Raw genomic sequence first — 23,011 nt, 5'->3', positions numbered from 1 at the left:
GTTAGGAAGACAGAATCATCCACAGTCCCACATGCTATCTATTACAATTCCGTAGATGATTGATTTATTCAGGACAAAAAAATTTCTGGTTTTTTTTCCCTATGAATTTTTTATTTAGCATTCGACTGTCTGAGATTAACAGTGACACAGGTGGTGAATATTCTAATCTACCCAGTGCTCAAATGCTCACATTTGCTTAGTGTGATTTCATGGCTGCCACAGATAAAGTGGTAATTAACCCTATTTTTATTAATCAAACATTCTGCTGCCAGTGAGCTTACTGATTCTGTTACCTTTCTGTTTTATTTTTCACCCCAGGATTGTCACCCTGTGATGTGCATTTTCTGACACAGTGTCTGTGAGGGCCAGGCTCAGAGTCAGGCTTCCACAAAAGCCATGGGTGCTCTGAAGCCCTCTACATGGCTGAGCCTTTCTAAGCATCTGCAGACAAAAACATTGAGTTATTAATATGTTACTTCATCGCTTCCCAATATGAAGCTCTCAGGAAGTTCTTTTCTAATGACTAAAGTTCTTAAGAGTCCTCAACAGAGCAGGAGATGCCTGCTCCAGTCAGAAGCTAGAAGAGAAGAAAATGTGTTAGCTGTGTTAGCTGCTGTGCCTGGTTCTAGTCATTGAGCAAAAACCTATTCTGTGTTGCTCTGGGCTGTGATTGATGCAGGGAGCAAAGATGGAGCAGCCAGGTCCTGATGGCTCCTAGCCTGGAGGAAGGAGGAACAGAGCTAGGTAGAAGGTGCTCCGGGGACCTCCACCCATAAAGAGGGGAAGGAGACGGAACTGGGTCCCTAGCAGAGAAGCCCTAACCTACATTGCTCTTGTATGAAGTAAGGAAGGTGAGTGAGCTGTGGAGAGCAGCCCAACAATGCAAGATCAGAGTCCCCGAAGGAAGTGTGAGGACTGGGCCAGAAGCAGTAGCAAGAGGAAGAGAAGCCTTGCTGTTCAGAAGGCTTTCCTCATACTTGCTAATGAATAACTTACGACAATGCAGTCAAACAAATGACTTCACAGGCTTGGCAAGAAAAACCTTAGCCCACTCTGTCAGGTGACAAAACATGGTCAGATGGAGTAAAAATCCCACTGAATTCCCCTAGGCAGCTCTTTCCTACTTTGAGTTCTCTGAAGCATTAGCCATTAAAAATAAAGAAGAAAAAGATAAAAGACGCTTGACTGGAGGAGAGGCAGAGGCAGAAGGGGGAGAGGCTCACTCCTGATGGGCACAAGCTGCATAGAACAATTCAGCATCACCAAGTTAACTGGACATTTGGATGAAAACGATGAGGAAGCACTTGAGAGTCTTGGTGGAAAGGGTTACCAAAAGCTGAGCTTGGTGTGAAGAGCTGCCTTGTTCCACAGAAGGGTTGATAGGTAAAGACACTCATGTTCCACCTCAGTGTGGCTGGCCCATCTGTCAGGGAAGCTGACCCAGAGAAGCAGCTGGACAAGCAGACTGGCTGGCTGTTCAGTGTCCCAGAGAAAACATCTCTGTTCTGGAGATCGACAGAAAAAGAATCGTTAGCCAACAAGTGCAACCCTGAAAATATAAATGTCAGGGAAGAATCATATTTAGCTCATTCGCTTTGCTAAAATTGGGGAGACTGGGGGGTTACATAAAAATATTCACCCGACAGACAACTATCTTGGGCAAGTCTGGTGGCACATACCTGTGATCCCAGGTCCTGAGAAGTCAGGAGGATTACTGTGGTTTGAGCTCAGTGTAGGCTCCTTAATCAGACCTTGTCTCAAAACCAAATGAACAGAGAGTAAACATTAAGACTCGTGCTGACTGTTCTAGCAGGGCACTCTTCTATTCTCACTACCAGACCATACTCTGCTCTCAGGCACTACAACAGCTCTATAGTATTCCCTTTGCCCTAATGCTGCTCCCAGGAAATTTCTCAGGAAGTAATTCTCATTCTTTCTCTACTCCAAAGAAAAAGCTCCCTTGTATATATTCACACAAGGAGAATCACTGACATACAATTCACGTGGACGGTCCTGGAGTCACACATAGCTGGAGACCAAGAAGATGAGAGGGTGGAGAGAAGATGGCAGACGGTCTAATAACTCAGATCCAGCGAATGACATGGTGGTGAGCGCTCTAACTTAGATTGTTCATTTGGATTCTGGTTTTGGTTTTTCTTAACTTGAAAATTCCATGTGTGGAGCTGAAGCCAGCGACTTGGAAGTGCTGGTGAGCACAAACCAAAATATTACCAAAATATTGGCATCAGAAGCTTACTGTCTCTGACAAAATGAAGGAAATGGTGGCTGCCAAGGCTGTCATAGACCTCACTGCCTTAGCCAGACACTGAAGAGCCCTGTGGTCCCACCCCTCCCACAACAGAAGGCAATCAGGGCATCTAGACCTTACCACAGACAGGCTGCCACACTCACTAACTCAAGAGTCCACAGAGCCTCCAGAGCTCTGCTGAGCCTTCACCCCCAGACTCTGTCTATCAGGCCAATGGCTACCCAGGGCTAACAGCTGCTCACTCCTCCTTAGACTCTTGTGCTCTTCAGTTGTCTTGCTTCCTTCAGTGACTTTCTTAAATATGGACAGTGATTTTTATGATTTGATGTCCAGCTTTCAAACAGGAGCACTAGCCTGTCCTCGGGTTCTCAGTCTGACTAAAAGCTGAGGTCTGCTTCTCAGAGTTCATGTGACATCAGGCAGGTCTTTGTACCAAGAGCTTGTCCCACTGTTCACACATCCCAAGTGATGGGGAATTGTGTTAGAAGAAAGTGACTAGCTGCGTAGCTCGAGTTGGAACACTCGTGGGAATGTTGGTTCTGCCACTCGCTAACTTGGGGGGAACTTTATACGCCGTAAAACTCATCTGTAAAATGAAGACATCAGCATAGCCATTTAAAGGAGTTGTTGTAGAACAAAATGAAGGTAGGCAAGTAAGGAAGGTAATGTGGACTCACGGCTCACAAAGGCAAAACTGCCAGCTAGCATTTAATAATAGTGTTCTAAATAAGAAATTTATGTGTAACCAACAAAATCTTACTTAACCCATAAACACATTAAACTGATTAACTCTACCTATTATCTTTCTTCTTTTTGGTGTGTGTGTGTGTGTGTGTGTGTGTGTGTGTGTGTGTGTGTGTGCGTGCACGCTCGCATGCGTGCTCACACACCACTTGATTATTTGTGAGAGGATGTTAAGAGTGTATATGTGTGGGTATACCTGTATGAGTGTGAAGGCCACAGTCAACTTGTGTTATTCCGCAGGAGCCATCCACTTGTCCTTTGAGACAGCCCCTCACTGGGCTTGAGCTTACCACTTTAGTTAGGCTATCTGTCCAGTGAGTCCCAAAGATCTGTCTGTCTGTGTCTCCCAAGTGCTGGCATTATAAGCATGTACTAACATACTTGACGTTTTATTTAAGTACTAGAAATTATGGCAAGCAATTTACCAACTGAACTATTTCTCCAGTCCTTCTGTCTGTCTGTTTTAAAAAGAGTCTCAGGCAGCCCAGGTTGACTTTGAATTCCCCGTGTAGCTGAGGATGACCTTGAATTTGTGTTCCTCCTGTATCTACCTCCCAACTGCGTTATGTGGTGCTGGGGATTGAACCCAGAATTTCATGCATACTAGGTAAGATTTTACCAACTGAGCTCTATTCCCAGTCTGTATTTGTTCATTTGTGACTTGCATGTCTGATTTTATTTCAATAACAACCAAGAGCTCTCCAGCCATCAGAATCACTCCTCTTCATTGATTAGTCATCATCAATATGTCTACAGATCACACAAGGCATGGAGAATATCACCTGTTATCATACGAGTCAATAAACTGTGCATAAGGGTACAATTTCGCAAAAGAAATCAAACAGAAAGGAGAAGAAGGGAGGAGCCCCGTGGACTGAGAAATCCCTGTGAACATGGGTGCAACAGTAGAGAACGCCTCTGCCTGTGACTAAGAGCTCTAGTTCTCTGGACTGTACTTGAGATATTACAACTCCATCCACAGAAAAGTGATAACAGAGCCAGGCAGGCACCGTGTGATACAGGCTCTACCTGGCTCTAGCCTTCCCTATTGGTAGAGGAGGTGGTAAATGGGGGAGAATAGAGGATCAAGCAAACCAAACTCAGGCTGGCAGCCGTTGCCTACTGATACTAACACAGTCATCTGTAAGGACATAAGCTTGCAAACTCAGCATCTGAAAGCTTCAAAAGAAACACAGAGAATCAGAGGACATGGGGGTTCAGAAGCATTCCCAGGTTCTAGTTACTGATGTGCTGTCATTAGCTCTGTGGTGTTTAACAAGGAAACTGCCTTTCATCTTTATGTCTTCATCTCTATGAGTTCAAAATAATGGGGGGCAGAACACCAATTTTTCTATTTGTTATTGCAAATATAGTCATAAGAAGGTCATTGAAGTATAGTAGCTACTATTCTTGTCTTTCAAATACCAAATGAATTTCATGGAAGCTAAGGAAAAATCCAAAGATAAAGAAAAGCTTGCTTTGCAGCAGATGCCCACTAATAAATACAAAAGGGATGAGCTGGAGAAATCGCTTCCTCTAACTTTTTACAGCAGCTATAAACAGGTAGTTTTAAGAGGGGGGAACCGTAGTGGGACAGAGCCATCACTTTGGCATTCGCCCCTAACCCTAGACTTTGCTCTAAGAGCAGGGCTATTGATTTTAGGGATTGGCAGATCATAAAACAAGGTGTCCAGGTATGCAGACCATGCACAGGAGGAAGAGTCAGGAGGCTTTAGGGGGAGTGGTTACTGCCCAAGAGGTCCTGTAAGACATAGAATGCATGCTGTGGCTTAGAAGGTGGAATAAGAATGGAGGCGGGAAGCTTCCCGAAATTAGAAAGGAAAAGCCTGAGTAAAGTGGGGGACAGGGCACTGGAGCTGAGGAAGAAGGAAACGGGATATGACGGAACTGAGACCCAAGTCCATGATGGGCCACCACTGGGCTGATCTGTAGGTCTTGATCAGCTTGGCCTCAGGACCTCTAAGCTGGTTGCTGTGCCCCTACAGTTAACTGAGGATGGGCAGCTATGCACCACCCTCCTGCTGTGGAGAAATCACAGACACATGTTTCCATGGGCTGCCTCCCAGCATAGCTGGTCCTTCCATCTGTCCTGACTCTGCCTGTTACCACAGAGCTCACATGGTAAGAGGCTGGACACAGGAGACCTCCCAGTGTACCCAGAATACGCAGACTTCATTGGCGAGTCCAGGACTCCTGCTCTGAGAACTTACAGGGAAGTCAACGTGTGGAACTGTGATCTATCATGGAACAAAGGCCTATGGGAACATTGCTGCCTCCTGGTATGGAGGAGGGAGGCTTCAGGCTGTGGCTTCTAAGCATTGTCTGTCCACAAGAGCAAGCCAGCACATGAGTTATGCTTAAAGTGTGACCTTGTTTTTTGTCAGCTCAGAGCACAAAGGCCCTGCCCTGCTGGGTTTTGCAAATAGAGATCTAAATAAACACAGTGGGGTTAGGGCTGGGCAGTCTTGCTTCTGATCAACTTCCCAGGCTCAGAGCTACTAGCCACCCCAGACAATCTTAATTTTTGTTCTGTTGAGGCTCACCAGCCACCATTCATCCCCTTTGGGATTAGAGAAAGGAAACAGAGGATAAACCTAGTCCAGTCCACTGTTCTGATCCCAGCCATCCAGGATCCGTGACCAGCAGAGAGACTGATTCCAAGGCTTTCTAAGAGGCCAGGCCAGCTCTGGGACAATGATCCTCTGTGGAGAGCTCTGTCTCATGTCCCCAGTCTTGGGCTTTAGTCTCTGGGTTTTATGAGTTGTGGTTAACAACCCAAGTTTTATGGGGTGAGAGGCACTGAGCCCCCGCCTTCTGCTGTATGTCTTGTAGCGCAGAAGCCTCATCACTGCCCAGCCACAGAGCCTCTCCCTGAGGATCGGGGAAAGCTGTAGCCTGACACTCTGACCTTAATGTCAGATGCATCTTGTCTCCCGACTCTGATCTTACTGTGGGAGTAAAACCATTATTCTACTGTTTAAAATCTTTTCTGTAAATATAAAACTATTCTAGAGTTTCAGATTTACAGAAAAGTTACAGACACAGAGTTCCACTTGCAATGATGCTGACCTGTCACAGAGAAAATACCAGCGACTACATGGTCACATTGTTTACCATGAAGCTTACACAGGGCATATCTCTGGACTCTTACCTCTCATCCTTACTGAGTCCATGCTGTGTATCCACTGTCCATCTTCATGTATGTCCTCACACGTCCAGTGTCCATCTTCAGGCTGGTACCTCATCTACTTTCCCTCCTCATATCACTTTATCCAGTGTCCATTGTCATGTCCTCACCATGCCCAGTGTCCATCCTCACGACCTCACCATGCCCAGTGTCCATCCTCACGACCTCACCATGCCCAGTGTCCATCCTCACGTCCTCACCATGCCCAGTGTCCATCCTCACGACCTCACCATGCCCAGTGTCCATCCTCACGACCTCACCATGCCCAGTGTCCATCCTCACGACCTCACCATGCCCAGTGTCCATCCTCACGTCCTCACCATGCCCAGTGTCCATCCTCACGACCTCACCATGCCCAGTGTCCATCACCATGTTCTCACCATGCCCAGTGTCCATCTTCACGTCCCCACTCCATCCAGTGTCCATTGTCATGTCCTCACCATGCCCAGTGTCCATCACCATGTCCTCACCATGCCCAGTGTCCATCACCATGTCCTCACCATGCCCAGTGTCCATCACCATGTCCTCACCATGCCCAGTGTCCATCCTCACGACCTCACCATGCCCAGTGTCCATCCTCACGACCTCACCATGCCCAGTGTCCATCTTCACGACCTCACCATGCCCAGTGTCCATCACCATGTCCTCACCATGCCCAGTGTCCATCCTCACGACCTCACCATGCCCAGTGTCCATCCTCACGACCTCACCATGCCCAGTGTCCATCCTCACGTCCTCACCATGCCCAGTGTCCATCCTCACGACCTCACCATGCCCAGTGTCCATCCTCACGACCTCACCATGCCCAGTGTCCATCTTCACGACCTCACCATGCCCAGTGTCCATCCTCACGTCCTCACCATGCCCAGTGTCCATCCTCATGACCTCACCATGCCCAGTGTCCATCACCATGTTCTCACCATGCCCAGTGTCCATCTTCACGTCCCCACTCCATCCAGTGTCCATTGTCATGTCCTCACCATGCCCAGTGTCCATCACCATGTCCTCACCATGCCCAGTGTCCATCACCATGTCCTCACCATGCCCAGTGTCCATCCTCACGACCTCACCATGCCCAGTGTCCATCCTCACGACCTCACCATGCCCAGTGTCCATCACCATGTCCTCACTCCATCTCCACCCAGTGTCCATTGTCATGACCTCACCATGCCCAGGGTCCATCTTCATGTCTTCATCATGTCCCATGTCCATCCTCGTGTCCTCATCATGCCCGGTGTTCATCCTCATGTCATCATTGCATTCAGTGTCCATCCTCGTGTCTTCACCATGCCCAGTGTCCATTGCCACATCTTTACAATGTCCATTACACATCTTCATGTCCTCACTGCGTCCAGTGCCCATCTTCATGTCCTCACTGCGTCCAGTGCCCATCTTCATGCCTCTACCATGTCCTTTGTTCATCCCATATCCTCACTGGGTCCAATGTCCAACACAAACACATGGAATTTAGCCGTCCTCAGGCCAGAGTTGGAGGCCTCCTTGGATTCCTTGTGCCGTGAAAGTTTCTCAGACTTTTTCTGGTTTTTGATTACCTGGCTGGGTTTGTTCCTTACCTTTTCCCTACCTACCTTTTCCCCTTCCTGCCTCACTCCCTCTGCCCCTGTCTTCCTTCCTTCTGCCCCTTCCCCTCCTCTCTTTCTCTCTTTTAACCACATTATTAACATCTACTTTTGTTCCTGGTGCTACAGCAGGCAGGCACACAGGCAGCTCCAGTGACTCTTAGCAGTATCTCCTCTCTTGCTGTAATACCAGCATCAGCTGCGAAGAGTTGAAACCTGCCCCGAAGCAGAGAAAGAAGGAAGCGTTATCATAGCCGTGCATGCTCCTGTTAAAGATGCTTCTCCAGTTTTGGTCTAATCTTGTTTCTATCTCCCTCCAGGTTTCCCTTGGTGCACCTGCAAGAGCAGGATCACAGCTGTCCCCCTACATAGACGGATTCCTACAATGTTCCCTAAGGGCATTTTGCACCACACTGTCCCATGTGACTCAGTAGCTCAAACTGTTTTTGCACTGTGCAAGGAGAGCTCTTAACCAGAAGAGGTTCTGGATGCTCATGGCTGGTTTTCTTCTTTGTACTCTACAGTATTCCTTTCTTTTCTATTATTTTTGTTTTCTTTCTTTGTCTTTATTTTTTTGGATAGGGTATATGTTAGGAAGGAGATGACTGTCAGAACCATCAAAACCCATCATGGTGGAAACAATAACACCCACCAGAGCTCACCAGGGATAGAACTTTAGGAAATGAGAGAGGCATTCACTCCTGTGCAAAACATAAAGACCATACCACCAATAACTCATAAATCCAGAAAAATAACCGTTTAGTGCAACCTTTGAGAGTAAAATGTATTTTAAAGTAAAAGTCCAGTTCCTAATGAATACATTATCAAAACTATCATTTATTTATTTGTTTTTATTTTATGTGTGCATGGGAGTGTCTGCAAGTATGTATGTATGCCTCGTGTGGGTCTGGGACCTGTGGAAACCAGAAACGGGCCTAGGATTTCCTGGAACTAGAGTTACAAATGGTTGTGAGCCACCATGTGGATTCTGGAAACTGAACTCAGGTCTTCTTCTGCAAGAGCAGTACATGCTCATCACCACCAAGACATCTTTCCAGATCCACCATATCAAAATTTTAAAGAAAGAGAGTGTTTATTCTTTGTGGCACAGCATGATCGACAACAGTCATTCTCCAATTAGGCAAGGGCCAGGCCACACGACTATGTGTGATGGTCAATCTTCCCTATTTGATGGGACTGGGAATCATTTGGGAGACGTGTGTGTGTGTGTGTGTGTGTGTGTGTGTGTGTGTGTGTGATGGACGTTCCAGAGAGGTTTCACTGAGTGGTGATGACCTACCATAAGTATAGGCAGCTTCATCCCATGGGCTGGGGTCCTGAACTGAAAAAAAATGAGAAACTGAGCTGATGACCTGCTTTCATTTCTCTCTGCTTTCTGACTATGGGTACAATGAAACCAGGCTCCTAGCTCCTACCACCATGCCTCCCCACCATGATGACTGTACCCTCAAAGTGTGAGCTTTTTGTCGTGTATTTTGTCGCAGCGACCAGAATGATAACTAATGCACTGTGCCTTTTTTTACCAGCCAGCACTTAGGCTTGCACTGGCAAATGCTGGCCATGCTGGTTTGAGATCACATTTCTGGATTATCCAGCTTCCATGAACTTTTTGCCCCAGCTCAGAACTTGAAGGTATTTTTGCAAGTTTGTCCTGCTTTCACCTCCATAGTATTGTACTTCCATAGTTGGGTTTCTGTTGCTGTGAACAGATACCATGACCATGGCAACTCTTATAAAGAAAACATTTAATCGAGGTGGCTTACTTACAGTTTCAGAAGTTCAGTCCATTATCATCATGGCAGCGGGGAGCACGGTGGCGTCTAGACACACATGGTGCTGGAGCTGAGAGTGCTACATCTTGCAGGCAACAGGAAGTTGACTGACTATCGTACTGAGGGGAACTTGAGCAAAAGAGATCTCAAAGCCCAGCCCCATAGTGACACACTTCCTCCAACAAGGCCACACCTCCTAATAGTGTCGTTCCCTTTGGGGACCATTTTCTTTCAAACCACCATAAGTACTTAAAAAGTTTTCTCTGGTAGCAAGTAATTTAATCCTTCAAAACAAGAATCCTGTGAGTGGGCAGGGCCATCTTTGCATTAGAGTGAAAAGACTTGGTTTCCCAGTGGTTAGCATAACAATCTCAAGAACACCAGTCATGGAGCTGGGTAGTTCAATATTCCCCAACACTCAAAACTCTAGCCATAGGATATTGCTGCCTGAATTGAAGAAAGTTTTCACTCTTCAGTCAGTTCCTCTAGAAACTTTCAGGCCCAAAGGTTTCTCTCATTAATACCTTAGTTGTTTATCAATCCATTCAATGGAAATTAGCCATTACAGCAGCCCAATCCCTGGGTGCCACACCACCACAGCATCCATTGCACCTCTGTCTCCATTACTTCCTTTGTGGGGTGTGATACTAGCAGAAACACTTATCTATATGATGATGTATGTTTATGTGAATACAAATACGCATATCCTGTGTGTGCATGATTCTATTCAGACTACTAGAGGATTCAAAATAGAGAGCATGGTGCTTGTGGCATACTTTCTTGTGCTTACATGAGTGTATGTGCATGTGTACATACTTGCATAAACAGGTGTGTATACATGTATGTGTATGCATATGGCAAGATATTACGGGGAAAACTGTTCCAAAGAAGGCAGGCACTGCTCTGGACAGTTATGCCTAGCTGTCTTTGCCTGCTGTGCAGTGGGTCCGATACTCCTGTCGTGGTGTGTCAGTACCAGACTTCTTGGGGAACAGTTTATTCTTTGGCATCAAATAAAGATGCAACCCCTCCTGCCTATCCTCCTCCTCTACTTCAGAAGAAGCCTCAGGCTCTTTGCACGTGATAGAGTTGTTGCAACACTGAGGCCAGAAGACGAAATTTTGAGCTGTTTTGGTAGAGCCTGCAATGAGAACCTGAAAGCACCCTAGGTGCAGAGAGGGGTTTCCATGAGTTGTGCTAGAGCTGTATCAAGGGAGGTATTCTCTGAAATGACCCTTCCTCCCCAGCCCACACCCAGCGTAGCCACCAGGGAAGCTGCTGGCCTGGCTTCAGCACTGATCTGCTGAAGGGAGGTCCACAAGCCAGCAACTCTTGGCACTTTCCCAGCTTGTGTGCCTTTGACAACTTCACTTACAGAGTCCTAATAGGAAAGGACAAGGCTCTCTGCTGCATTGTTGAGTTTTCTTGTAGTGTGTGTGCTCATGGAGCTTACAAGACCTTTTTTTTTTTTAACTACTTCTTGGCCAAAGTATTTCAGAACATAACAACTAAGATAGGTGGTGGGAGGCTGTGGTGGTCTGAGAGTGTGAAGAAACCTGTATGAAGGCAACACCGGGTGCTCAATAACGTTGAGGGGGGTCTAGTGGTCACCTCAGGGCAGGTCCTGGAGCTGTGCACATGGTCTGAGTGTACTGACCCTGTGATGCATGTGGGGAGTTTGGGTGGGAGTGAAAAGGTAGGCATACTTCAGAGAAGGAAGGCCCCATCAAGCCAGCTGTAGCTGAGAGCAGTAACTAGAGACTTTGGAGCCAGGCTTTTCTGAAGGTTCTAGAAGCCTCTGGTTGGGTGTACATACCCTTCCCTTAGCCAGCCATGCTTCTTATCTCTGTGTCATTTTGTTCTTAGCCTGTTGTAGCAACTGAAAGGGAGTTGACAAGTGATAAACAACCATTTGGATAACATTGCTTGTTTTGAACTTTATATTGTCCAGGTTTTATTGAACTAGATAAAACAATAGCTGTCCTCTAATATGAAAGACTACTACCCTGCCTTCTGTTTTAATTGCAGCCCTCTGTGTCCACTGCTAATGTTTTAGTCTAATTTAACAGGTCACAACACAATGAGGACAAAACTCTACAATTTTCATCTCATTATTTTTTTCCTAAATAAAGTTCTAAGTCTTGCTAACTTTGGTGTTTTCATTTCTAGGCTCTGCGGTCCTATAAATCTGCTGTGAGCAGCCCTTGCTTCTACAGGACATTGCTTAGTTTTCTGACTGTCCTTCACAACCAACCCAAATTCTGCACACTAGTGAGGAACCTGCGACAGTGTCATGGCTACCGGAAATTTGCCAAACCACAGGTACATGACAGGTTGTGTGTTCCACGTGGCCATCCTACTGTGCAAGTCCTCTCTGCTCTCCCTTCTTCCTGCTCTGCCCATGGAGGCCCACAGCCTCCTCCCAGGTTACCTGGTATGTACTCTTAAGATTTCGGTTTTCCCAATCAAATCGCCCACATGCAAGCCCTTGGGATTGTGGGGTCTGTAGTGGAATCAGTGCCCACAAATCTCCTTCAGTGCTTACCCACCCATTGCCCTGGATGTGGGTGTGTGGAGCGCTTGAAGAAAGAAGGCCACGTTGCTGTGCATCCCTCACCATGCACAGACTTGGTCCAACTGTGCCTGTCTCTTCCAGAAAAGGGAGACTCCCCTGGGGCAGGAATCCAGTCCATTGTTTCCTTGTACCTCCTCTCAGCTTCTGTCAGCTCAAAGGTCCTGATAAGCAGGGCGACTTGCGCATTTTAATGACCTAGAGCACAAGGCCCTGCCAGGCAGTGAGAACAGCCTGTATCAAGGCACACATTCATCCTTGAGGTTCAGTTTGCTTGATGAAGCCTTGGCAGCTTGTTGCAATTTCTTGGAGGCCCCTGGTGCTAACCGGAGCACACAGTCCCACGTGGTAGCAGGGCTAATGAGCACACATGGCGTTTTATTGGGTGGTCACAGGTCATTTTTGCTTCCATTTGTTTTGGACTGGGATGGGTATCAGGACCACACAGAAGCAAGGGGAAAGCTCCCATCTTCTGGGAGTCCCCGTGTATAGATTATCATGGTGCAAACCGAATCAGCAGGGGGAAGGAAAAGGGTACAGCTTGGGACAGATATGCCATAATTTGATCTGCAGAAATGGCTTTCTGGATTTCTTGGAGCTGTGTCTTGTTTTTCCAAAGTAACAGATTCCAGAGACTGAGGCCACCTAACATCGGGTGAGCCCTGGGCAGGAAGTGGAAGTTAACATTGCAAAGGTCTTCAGCAGTGGTTATTTGGGATGTGTGCTTAAAATGTGGAATTCCCATAAACCCTCCCATCAAAGAGAAGCAAACAGAATGCATCTTTCAGGTCCAGAGGTTACTTCTCCAATCTTGGCCTTTTGTTCAGGTGTCCGGTGGAGCTTCTGGTAGCCTTGTTGTGCTTCTCTGTGATGTGTGAACTCCTCCCAGAGCATGTTGGGTAAGGATGCCAGGCACCCCTGCTAACAGGAACTGGGGGCATGACTAGGCCTTTTTAGGGCACCAGGCCTATGGGCTCTGAGGCAGGATACAGCAGCCTGGCACTCCTGCAAGCTGTCCCTCATGCACAGTGAGGGGAATCAGGCTCCATACTAGTGTTTTAGAGATGAGAAATCAGCAGGTCCAGAATGCTGCACCTGCCTCTGGGCATCATTCTCTGGGCAAAATGGACCTGCCCTGCACAATCCAGACCTCAGCCTGTTAACCTCCAATGGGTCTACGGATATTACAGATACAGGGCCATTAACATGTGAAGACTTTAATTCAGGGAGGTGGATTTGGGCACAGTTTTAGTTTCTTTGTGAATTTGCCAGGGGAATAGAGTAGTAATTGTTGTAACAGCAAAAGAGAAGAAAGTCTTGGGTGTATCCATTGGCTACATCCTTTCTGCAAACTGCTGACCACACTGGCCAAGGCGTCAGTGCATCACTGCTGTGGACTGGGCAGGGGATATGCCCCTCCTGTGGCCGGGCATCTTGTCTTTCTCTTTCCTTTCACACACTCCCTTCCCCCCCTCCCCCATCCCTCCAGCCTTCACTTCTCACCTGATATGCTGCTCAATACTCTGTTTACTTTGAGTTGGAGCCAAAATGACCTCAGGGGCTGGTGACTCATACTGCTGGCCAGAGAACACAGCCCAGTGGCCCTGATGTAAGGCATTCTTATTATCTGAGGGCAGGGCAGGGCCAAGCCAGTCCACTCTCCTCTAGTTACAAACACTCTCTGTGGTTTTGTTTGGACATTGAAAAGTAGGCGTGGAGTACTAGAATCCTGGGTGGGGAGAACCCTGTAGCTTCCATCCTCAAATCTGAAGGTCTCCAGGGGGTCGCTAGGCTCTAACTGTACTGAGTGAAAAACATGGCCTTCCTGCCCATTCTGTCAGCAGCCACACTGGCTGAGTAGTCTCTGTTCCCTCCGATGTTTTAGTCTGTTCACACTGACAGTGGTTATGTGGACAGACACTCCCAGGAAAAGAAGGCTCGGGAGATCAGGAGTCTCAGTTTCTTCCTGGCTTCCTCCCAGCAGTGCCCTGAACTGGCACAGGCAGGGAGATGAGGTGTTCAGGCCCCGTGGTGTCATTTTCTCCCAGTTCTGCGGCTCAGGCTGTTCGGTCTTCCACTCTGCTTCTTCCTACTCTTCAACACCAGGGTCCAGGATATGGAATTTTCCGTTTCAGTTCATAGGTGAAGACGCTGAGTCTCAGAGCTTGAGAAACTTGATCAAGACACATCCCAGATAACCAGAACAAGGCTCACAGGCTCCTTAAAACATGGTGACAGTCCCAGTCCAAACCTCTGGCTGTTTGCTGCTTGCATAATGGGGGTTCAACACAGAAGCTGGGCCATGACACTGCTTAGGGCTCACTGCTCACAGGGTGAGGGTGGGGGTCACCACAGCAGGCTGAGGAAGGGTCAGCAGAGCTATGTGACTGTTCTCTCACCATGCTGGAGGGCTCAGGCCTGTGAGTGGGCAAAAGGTACTTGAGAAGCACCTACCAAGTGGTGACTGAGATGCCAGCGGAAAACACCTAACCTAAAGGCCCCATGAAATGCTTCAAAATCCCTAAATCCAGAGCACACACAAGCATATCCACACATGCATGTACACATCTGTGTACAGACTTGCATACATATATGCACATATTGTTGTTTTTGCAACTATAAAGTATAATAATTACAAAAATACATGTAGTCTACATCGTAGGCCCTAGGACAGAGCTCCTGACACCTAGTCATTTCCTGAGTGAGGGGTAGAACATCTTTTGTTCTGATGAAGCACCCCCCTTCCCGTGCTTTGGCCAAGCTAGTTGCCAAGGAAACCAGCCATGGATCTGTAAATTGGACTCCAGCCCTACCCATCCTGGGAAAGGATGGGACCGGAGGCAGAGCTGGTCACCAATCTAGTGGTACTGCCCATCACAACTGCATAATGGAGCTTCCATTAATATCTAAAAGACAGGTTCCTGAGGCTTTCTGAGGACTGGATAGTGGATACTTCCAGAGAGGCATGCTCCCTTAAAATTCTGCTTCTTCTCTCATGTCTGGACCGCAACATCTTTTCTACAATATTCTTCATAATGTTCTTGTTTTCAGAAAGGAGTGAATGCAAGCAAGGACTTCCCTGAGCTCTCCTCTATCAGATTGATCAAGCTCAAGTTACAGTCTGCCGATTAGAAGCTAGACCAGGCTAGACCAGGGGCTTTCATCTGGCATGTGAGGTCTGGGAGTCTGAGAATGAGGGCTCAGCCTGTGGTTCTGACACAGGTAGACAGAGTCAGGAATGAGTTGAATCAGGGACCACTAGCTAGTGTTCAGTGGACAAGACCTGTCGGCTGGGTGAACCCTCACAGGTGACCACAGAGTATGCTGTATGTGAGAGTGACTGGGGAAAGAGATCTTCCTGTATTTCACAGTCACTATCAGGAATTTATGGTTCAACCGACTTCAGCCGGCAGAGCTCTCCACAGCTGCCACTCCCTTCAGTTCTGCTAGCCTTGAGATTCTTTTTCCCCAGTTCTATCAAGTTAAGAGGACGTCACTTGGGGAAACTTGCAAAGCTTCTCAGAATGATCAGATTTCTCCCCATCACTGATGATGATATAACTCCTGGATCGGTGTATGTGTGTGTGTGTGTGTGTGAGAGAGAGAGAGAGACAGACAGACGGACAGACAGACAGACAGACAGACTGAGAGTGCACAGGGGAGTGGAAAGTAAACCAACTGCTTGCTTTTATAACCAGAAAGGGGGTGTGGCAAGGGTGTGTGCATCAATTATGGGAGTCCTTTATGAACAGTGCTTGTACCAATCACGTGGCTTCTTTTGAGCCCCAGGATACAGGCTCCCCCCGTGGCCATTTGAAAATGGCTGCTAGAGTTCACTGAGGCTTATGATGACAGAAAGGTCCAGTAGGAGCTGTTTTCTGAAATGGTCATGGCTGGAATAGAATTGTTAGGATCCGGAGTTATGCTTCCACAGCAAGTAGCTGTGGGCAAACATAGCTTCCTTAGGGAATCCCAGCAATGTTCTAAGCAATTGGGCTGCCATGCTGACAGTCAGGCTGGCTGCTTGGTAGATTGACTTCTGCTTAAGGTGGCTGGGATACCAGGTCTAACAGCTGTCAACTAGGGAGTCAAATCACTGGGCGCCAGTATCTTTGTATATGTAAAGGGGAAAGACACATTAATAATGGTATTTACAACAATGAAAGTTTTCCATTAACATTACCAAGGTCTTAACAGTGTTCTACTCTTAGTCAAATACACTTGGGGGAAACTGGATCACTTCCTTTGTCTCAGAATGTCTCCAGCATCTGTCCCTACAATTATTCCTGTGGGTGCCTGTTTTCTCCTTTAGAGGCCATAGTGTTCAAGTGAGTTTTAAAGTTAGATGGGAAGGAGGTGGGGAGGGAGAAGGAGACCTCATTCCTCTGAAAAACATGTCTTTTAACCCTGATGGGAAAATACAAAGGTGAGAAAATTATTTTGTGCAGGAAGATGGAGCCGCTGTGAGCCCTTCCCACGCTCAGCTGCTCAGCCAGACTCAGCTTTGCCCGCATAGAAGCCCCACTCCTGTTTCCTGTTCAAAGACATGAGTGCAAAGGTCTCTTCCGCTTGATGGGTTAAAGCAGGCAAGAAAGTAATTCCTAGAAAGCTTAGAGTCGGTGAAAGGCAAAGAACCTGAGGTCTCTCAGGAACCAAAGTTTAAGAGAGAGCAATGGAACCAACAAAGCAGTTCTGAGAACACTTCTTGTCAGTACCAAAAGCCCTGTCCAGAGCCTGGCCTGAGACTGAAACTCCCAAAGACTGTTGTCTTATTTATGGAAGAGCTGGAGCCATGCAGATACAAAACATATGCTCCCCTCACACAGTCCCACACAGGAGCTGTTCCCACAGGACAGCAGGGAAAGAGCCCTCAGCACTCTTGGAGAAAGCAGCTCTTTCTCTGACTGTTGGGATTGGCAAGGTCACATAAGGCTCTTCCACTGTGTAGGGTAAGCTCCTCCTCACTGTCTTTTCAACCCCGAGCCTGGGGAAGAAGCCAGCTTTTTTATGGAGTCATCCAATTTAATGGTTTTCTCTCAGCAACTCAAAGACCCCAAGGCTTTCAAGGGACAGTCAGGGGCAGAGTCAAGTGTAGGGGTGCTCAGAACCATCTGAGTTTCTACGATAGCTCCAGGGTCTGTTTTCCTGTCCTGTGTACACAACTGACCCAGCAGCCTGGTCTCGGCTGCCATGGGTGACCAATCTTACTTTAGCAAAACTTTGCTCTCATGGAAGACACTTGTTAGTTGTTTTCTCATTGCTGCAACAAAATATCCAACAAAAAACTTCAGGAAGGAAGGTCTACTGTGGCTCACGGCTTAAGGAATATAGCCCATCGTGGTGATGGAACACAAGACAGCCATCACAGTATATCACAGCGAAGAAGCAGAGAGAGATGAAGGTTTATGTTCAGTTCCCTTTCTCCTTTTAATGCAGTCCAGGACTCCAGCGCACAGAGTGGTATCATCCACAGTTAGGGTGGGTCAATCTGCCCCAAGTAGCATACTAGAACAGTGACTCTCAATCTATGGGTCTCGACCCCTGACCACTAGAAAACACAGATATCTACATTATGGCTCATAACAGTTACAAATTATACTTATGAAGTAGCAATAAAAATAATTTTATGGCTGGGGGTCACCACAACATGAGGAACTATCCTAAAGGCTCTCAGCATTAGGAAGGTTGAGAACCAGCACTCTAGCAGTTTCCTCATGGAAGTGCCCAGAGATTTGCCCCTCAATGATTCTGAATCTGGTTAAGGAGACCATGGACATTAACCATCACAGCATCTGTAGTGGTTTGTCTTGGTGGTCAACTTGACTGTGTTAAGAGGTGCCTGGGACTGGTGAAACATGCGTGCGTGCAGTTGTTTCCAGATGGTTGACTTGTGGGACAGTGATTAGAAATAAAGAAGATTCTCTCTGGATGTAGGAAGCCCTCTGAATGGCTGGCAGTCCTAGGATGGAAGGGACTTGGGAGAGCAGCTGTGGCAAATACCTGCAAGTTCCTTTCTTATCTGAGCATGTCTGCTGCTACTTGGATCCACTGCTGACACCAGACTCCAGTTCCTTCTAGGCTCTCAATTTAGACTCAACACCAGTGGCTCTCCAGGGAGCTTCCAAGACCCCCAGAACTTCAGCACTAGATTAGGGCTGCTAAGGTGTCCGTCAACCTTGTTGGATTGCACAGCTTCCAGGTTCTCAGTCTCTTTCACATGCACAAAGTGATTGTTGCCTCCCCAGCCCATAGCACACATGCCAACCCAGTGAATCCCCTTTTACAATGTATAGGTTCTGTTCCTCTAGAAAGCGCTTGTTCATAAAGCCCCGTTCTCTACTCCTCTTACAGCTGTTCAGATTCAGCTCATACCTTAGAATATCTGATTAGGTGGCCTCTGATGAGACACAAGGAGGCCTTGGAACAACGAAAACGGTACCAATGAGAGGATTCAGGAAAGCACCTCACACAACACATCTTCTTCAGAGAAACAGAAGTAGTTCTGGGTCCTGAGGCCACTCCACTTTCTCTCCACAGCTCTGTTGTCCTTTAGTCAGCAGTGGAAGAGAACAGCAGTGCCCAGTCCTGTTCAGGTAGCCCACAGTCTTTCAGAGCAGTGAGGACCCAGCCTGAGCCCCCTTTTGCTGACAAGATGAGTTCCTGAGATTCCATGTTTCCCAGACAGTTTGTAAATAGACTCCACTTAAATAACACAGAGATCTTCCTATGTAAATGAATCCTCTTGGAATCCCTCTGTGAGTTAAGGAGCCCTTCACAATGTGGAAAATGTGAGCTCGTTTAGTAATGTGGGTTTATCATATTTTCTCAGTGGGCCTGGACACAGCATGCATGGGAAGAAAGACAGTGATTATAATGGAGATGACACTGACCAGCTGCTTCCTGTGCCCCTACAGTCTGCAGGAGAAGATGAGTCATCCTACATAGGGGTGGGGGAGGGTTCAGATGTAAAGAATAACATTTGCTGACATCAGGGTCATAGTTTTTGAACTGCATTCTCATTGTACTTGGCCAATACAACCACATAGTGCATACTGTGACAAACTTAAATAAAGCATGAGTTAAAAATTGAGGTAGACATAGCACATTACTTACAGGGAGTGTTGCATGTCATGGTGGCAGGTGTGTATGTGCATATGTGTTTATACGCAAGGATAGGGATGCACATATATAGTTAAACTTCTTCAGCAGCTTAACAACAACAAAAAACCTAAGTAGACATGGTTTCCTTAATGAGAGAAAAATTAGCTGGCTATGGTGGTGCATGCCTAAAATCAAGTTAGATACAGTAAGATCAAAAATCAAGGTCAGCCTGGGTTACAGAAAGGAAAGAATTTTAAATCCTAGAAAATTATTAATTCAAATATCCATGGGTGATTATATCTGAGAATAAGAACTAATCTATAGCCAGGTGATGGTGACACACGTTTAACCCCAGCACTCAGGAGGTAGAGGCAGGTGGATCTGTGAGTTCAAGGCCAGCCCAGTCCACAAAGTGAGTTCTAGGACAGCGGTGGCTGTTACACAGAGAGACCCTGTCTCCAACAAAACAACAACAACAACAAAAACTAATTCATGTTCATATTTTTCCTATTTTCTTTCTGTACATAAGAGCAGCATTGGTTGTTTGAAGGAATGGAAATGAAAGGCATTGAAATGCTCTTCCAGTCCTTGATGTCTAAGTTATGTACAAAATTATGAGTGCATAAAAGGCTAACTTCAAAAATATTTCAATGTCTTTTTCTTTTTCAGAACTGAGCATTGAACCCAGGGCCTTGTGCATACTCACCACTGAGCCACATTCCCAGCCTTCTTTTTACTTTTTATTTTGAAGTAAGGTCTCAGTAAGTTATTCAGGTAAGCCTTGAACTCATTTGTAGTCCAGGAAGACCCTAAACTTGTCATCCTCCTGCCTCAACCTCCAAGTAGCCAGAATCAGAGGTCTACACCTCCAGGCCTAACCCCAGTGTTCTCTAAGTATGTGGGAGCCCATGCGTCTTTAGTTGTATTGGTGGGAGGCAGACCCTTTCCAGCCTCTACTCCACCTTTCCCTTGGCCTCCATTCCCCCTTTCCCTTTCCCTTGTGGCCTTCCAGGCAGTGGGAAGCCTGTTTCCCTTGGAGATAATGCACCAACCCCAGAGTGAGAGGATGAATGGCCATATTCAGTGGGGGAGGTAAGCTGGGGTCACCTTCCACAGGTACATTCCAGGTCATCGGTGCTCCACAGGGAGTGGAAGGAAGCAGGAGAGCGTGGCACGGGTTCTCTTGCCAGGCCATTTGGTTGGAATGGTGGTGAAAAGACTTTTGACACCGGGTATATGTATCCAGCTGTACAGGATTGCTATGGGAACTTTCCAGTCAAGATGCTGGGGACTAATCAGAAAATAAGATCCAAAGCATGTGCCGATTAGCATCACCATCACCCACCTTGACTCATGACTTTGAAAGCAGTCAGAATAAGTGCTGCTCTCTGTTTAGCATATATATGGCTTGGCAGGCAGTCTGCTCTCCTGTGAATATGTGCATCTCTTCATGATATATGTAGCTTCCTGCTGAGTGCAAAATAAATTCAGAGAATGAGTTGTCTGATGAGCTGATGGGGTCTTAGCCAGGGAAACACGCAGACCGCCATCAATATAACCTCTTCTGCACACACAGGCCAGCAAGCAGACACACGCAGCGTTAAATTAGGGAGAGAGAAAGCAGAAGCCCCTTGAAGCTAAGTTGTTCATCCAAGATAGTTAGTGGTATTTAAACAAACTGGATTCCCTCTATCCTACAAGCCCACTCCAAAAGATCCCCTGCAGTGCCAAGACTCTTGAGAGATCATCCACCCATGTCCAGCCACACCTCCTGGCCAGCAGCTGTGCAGAGGAAGGTCAAACCCAGGTGGAAACCTCTGTTTCTCCTTCAATCTGAAGAAAACCAGAAGTAGCTTAGATGAACACCATGTGACGGACCTTCAAATCAACAATAGCCTGATGTTTAAGCTCAGGTTTCCATAGCAACCCTCCTGAGAGTTTCATCTCTTCCTGAGCAGTGCCCATGACCCAGCACCTCCTACCAAGTCCCACCTGTGAAAGCTCACCGTCTCCCAACACCACACCAGAGCCCAAGTGTCGTGTCTCCTGCATGCTGTCTTCAGGAACACTAGGCTGTGTCCTCCACCTCATAGCTCTAGACAACTCTCTCTCTCTCTCTCTCTCTCTCTCTCTCTCTCTCTCTCTCTCTCTCTCTCTCTCTCTCTCTTATTTTATGCACATTGGTGCTCTGCTATGGGCATTGGGTCCCCTGGAACTGGAATTACAGACAGATGTGAGCTGCCATGTGGGCACTAAGAGCCGAACCCGGGTCCTCTGGGGGAGCAGGCTTAACCACTGAGCCATCTCTCCAGCCCCCCCTTTTGAAATGAGCATCATCCTAATTGATTCAAGATGCCAAAGGATCTTTGTGCATTTTGATTTGTATTTTCCTAATGATTCCTGGTGTTAAATATCTTTTCATGTGTTACTATATTTCCCCTTTGAGGTGTTAACTGTGTGAGTGTGTAATTTAATTTCCACAGATGTGTGAACTTTCCAGTTTTTCTTCTGTTACTGGCTTCTAGCTTCATTTCAGAGGACACTCTTGGTAGGATATGCATCTTTTAGAATCTTCTGGGGTTTTTCTTGTGACCCATATTGGTATTATTGGAGAAAGCCTCCTGTGATATATTCTATAGCACTTTGTGGCGTCTCCATGGGGTTGCATTTTCCATCTTAAATGAAAACCTTATCCTGTAAATGTATATCAGTCTAAGTACATACAAAATTCCAGTTCATGCTACTATTGGGTGGTATTCTCTGTACAAACTGACCAGGTCCAACTGAGGGTTATGTGGTTTACAACTCACTTCCCTGCTCAGTTGGTTGTTCCAAAGCTTGTGGAGAATTCTGAAAGTTCCGTGTGTCTCTGTGGAGTTGCCTCTTCTTCCCTTCCACCTGAGAGATTTTGCTTTTATTATTTCCTTGGTCTATTAGATTCCTAGACAGCTTAGTTGTCACACCTTCTTGCTGGGTTGAGCCTTTTACTTGTTTAATTGTTGTTGGTTGGTTTTTTTTTTTGTCCCTATAATCCTTCTCAAACACAAAATTTGAATTCAAATGACTTTTCTTAAAAGCTTACATTATCCGCACTGCTCTCTTAATTACATAAAATGTCTTTTCTATCCCTTCACTTTAAATCTATTTGTGTCCTTAGACCTTCAGTCTTTTGCAAGCAGCATACAGTTAGACCCTGGGTTCTCTACTGGCTTTGACAATCTCTGTCATTTGACTGGAGAATTTAATCCACTCACATTTGAAGCGATCTGATGAGGGTGCACAGACTTTTGACATTCTGCTCTTTCTCTCCTGTTTGCCTCATTGATTTTTGTTGTTGTCTCTTTTCCTGCACTACAGTGGTATGAGTTTGATTTTTCCTACTGAACCACTTTAGTCCCTTCTCATTTCCATATTCATGTATTCTATAGCTATTTTTGAGGTTTCCATGGGGATTACATTTTACACCCTAAAATGAAAACCTTGTAATGTGAATTTATACCAACCTGATGCCAAATACATATAAAATCCTGGCTACTGTACAGTTCCTGTCTACCTTGTTTAGTTACTGATGTCTCAAAATTACATGTTTACACATCGAGTGTCCACAAACAGGTCAGTGATCTCTTCATGCATTCATCTCACAAGAGTGGGATTACAAACCAGGTTACCAGTTTTGTAGCTTCTCACATTCACCTGTACCCATGTTGGGAGCAGCAATAGTAACACTGGCTAGTGAGCACACCC

At 46.5% G+C, this 23,011-nt stretch overlaps 1 long non-coding RNA gene across 3 annotated transcripts in view; it reads left to right on the top strand.

The window, feature by feature from the left end:
- LOC106022227 overlaps positions 1-23,011 on the top strand; it is a 37,487-nt gene that overhangs the window by 3,870 nt on the left and 10,606 nt on the right. For 2 of the 3 annotated variants that reach the window (XR_001197254.3, XR_005880667.1), the window contains exons 2-4: positions 1,950-2,107; positions 11,764-11,916; positions 19,937-20,041. This is a non-coding gene — a long non-coding RNA (uncharacterized LOC106022227). Of the gene's footprint in view, positions 1-1,949; positions 2,108-11,763; positions 12,029-19,936; positions 20,042-23,011 lie in introns of all 3 variants that reach the window. The other variant, XR_005880668.1, reaches the window with a different exon arrangement.

This window comes from Mesocricetus auratus, unplaced genomic scaffold, assembly GCF_017639785.1.
Source record: "Mesocricetus auratus isolate SY011 unplaced genomic scaffold, BCM_Maur_2.0 Super-Scaffold_100013, whole genome shotgun sequence".
NCBI classification, from domain to species: Eukaryota; Metazoa; Chordata; class Mammalia; order Rodentia; family Cricetidae; genus Mesocricetus; species Mesocricetus auratus.
This window is presented reverse-complemented; position numbering and strand designations above follow the sequence as displayed.